This window comes from Jatropha curcas, chromosome 5 (assembly GCF_041381405.1).
Source record: "Jatropha curcas cultivar XTBG-Jc1 chromosome 5, XTBG_Jcur_1.0, whole genome shotgun sequence".
NCBI classification, from domain to species: domain Eukaryota; kingdom Viridiplantae; phylum Streptophyta; class Magnoliopsida; order Malpighiales; family Euphorbiaceae; genus Jatropha; species Jatropha curcas.
The window spans coordinates 17,341,970-17,344,165 of record NC_143155.1 but is presented as its reverse complement, the minus strand read 5'-3'; the positions used below and the strand labels follow the sequence as shown (position 1 = coordinate 17,344,165).

The 2,196-nt window shown below is 34.1% G+C and overlaps 1 pseudogene; it reads left to right on the top strand.

The window, feature by feature from the left end:
• The first annotated feature begins 422 nt into the window (after nucleotides 1–422).
• On the top strand, nucleotides 423–1,845 carry LOC149496300 (uncharacterized; annotated as a pseudogene).
• The last annotated feature ends 351 nt before the right edge of the window (nucleotides 1,846–2,196 follow it).

The window sequence follows — 2,196 nt, the reverse complement described above, 5'->3', positions numbered from 1 at the left end:
TGTCCAAGTTTGCTGCCATCATAAATCGTTCCTAGCAAGCCAGAGTTTCCATTCATAAATACAAAATATATTATTATAATTTTGATTGTCTATTTTAATTCGCAAGTTAAGGTTGAGAGAAAGGGTTTATAACCTCAGCAAGAAAATTCTCTAATTATATTACCACGGTTGCAATAGCAACACCTACATGGAAAATCTCAATTTTTTGATCAATGAATAACACATACTGTTAAATAAATTGTTATTCACATTTTTTATTTGACCAAGTTTTATGCTAGTTCTAGTCTTTGGGATAGTTGCTGGTCTTTAACAGATTTTTAGTGATTCAATTAACTCCTATTTTATTGTTATTTTTCCATTGTAACTTGGCTATTTAAACAAGTCATATGCTGTTAAATAAAACAGAACATTCATTTCAATTTTGCTTTCATCTATCTTGTTTTGCTCTATTTACTATCTTGTATTAGGTGCATGAGTGGTATCAGAGCCTGGTTAATTGAGTTAAACACGTGAGGTTTGAACGAAACACGTGAGGGAGTGAATTTGAGAGTTTGCTGTAGCAAATATATATCATGGTTGTAGAAAATCTTGTGCAACCAGCGATTCCTCGCTTTGATAAAGCATGTTGATGGAAAATTTTCTTAGATCAAAAGAGTATTGGCAAGTGGTTTCTGAGGGCATTTCAGAACCAGCGCCAGGCACAGCAGTGTCAGATGCACAAAAATTAGAGATAGATGCAGCAAAATTGAAGGACCTCAAGGCGAAGAATTATCTTTTCCAAGCAATTGATAGTTCAATTTTAGAAACCATTCTGTCTAAGAATGCTTCTAAGCAGATATTGGACTCCATAAAGAAAAAGTATCAAGGAACAATAAAAGCAAAGAGGCAGCAGCTTCAAATACTTCGTTTGGAGTGCGAAACACTTCGATGAAATTGGGAGAGTCAGTTGCAGACTATTTTCCTCGATGATGGCAATCGTCAACAAGATGCGGATCCACGGTGATAAGATGGAGGAGGTTACGATTGTTGAAAAGATCCTTCATACAATGACAACAAAATTTAACTTTGTGGTTTGTTCTATTGAAGAATCTCATGACATCGATATGCTTTCAATTGATGAATTACAAAGTTCTTTGTTGATTCATGAACAAAAAACCACTCAGCAAGACAAAGAAGAGCTAGCATTGAATGCCTCAACTGAAAATCATGGAATTGGATGACGGAGCAGTAGGGGCAATGGCAGAGGCTGCAGTAGAGGTGGAGGTCGAGGCAACAATGATTGTGGAAAGGGAACAGGTGCTATAGCTCCAAGTTTTTTGACAAATCCAAAATTGAATGTTATCGATGCCACAAGTTCAGTCATTTTAAATCTGAATGCCGAATAGATTTGTCTAAATTGCAAGGAGAGGAATCAAATTTTATAGAACACGAGGAAGAAACACGAGGAAGAAGAGATTTCTTTACTCATGTTTTGTCACACAAAAGAAGAAACAAATAAGAACCTGTGGTTTCTTGACACTGGGTGCAACAATCACATGAGTGGAGATAATTTAGCTTTCTCCACTCTTGATGAATCTTTTAGAGATAATGTTAAGTTTGGAAACAACTCTAGAATTACAGTCATGGGGAAAGGACATGTTTCAATTGAAATCAATGGAGATTTTACTCACACTATTGTTGATGTTCTTTTTGTTCTAGATTTGAAGACTAATCTTCTTAGCATTGGTCAGTTACAAGAAAAAGATTATTAAATCTCCATAAAAGGCGGAATTCGCAAAGTTCTAGATGACAAGCAAAATTTAATTGCTTACATTATAGATTTTGGTGGAAAACTAATTTTTTTTATTTGCAGCAAATAAATTGCCTAATCTATTAGACATTTAGGTTTTTTAGGGTATTTATTTATTTTTTTTACTTTGCTGTTCTATTTAGTTGCTTTTTGGACATTTCTTGCCAAATTTTTGTCTTATACTCTGTCTTAGGTAAATTCATAATAGGGTAGAAGATAGCTTCTCAGTCATTTGTCTATTTGCCTTCAAAAAAAAAAAAAAAAAAAATACAGTCAAAAACTCAAATTATCCTATTGAAACTATTCACCAAAGTATAGATTCCTTGCTCATATACCCATCTAAGGCATGACTGAAAATTTCGTGAAATTCAAGAGTTGTAGCCAATCTACTTTCCTTCCACTACAAA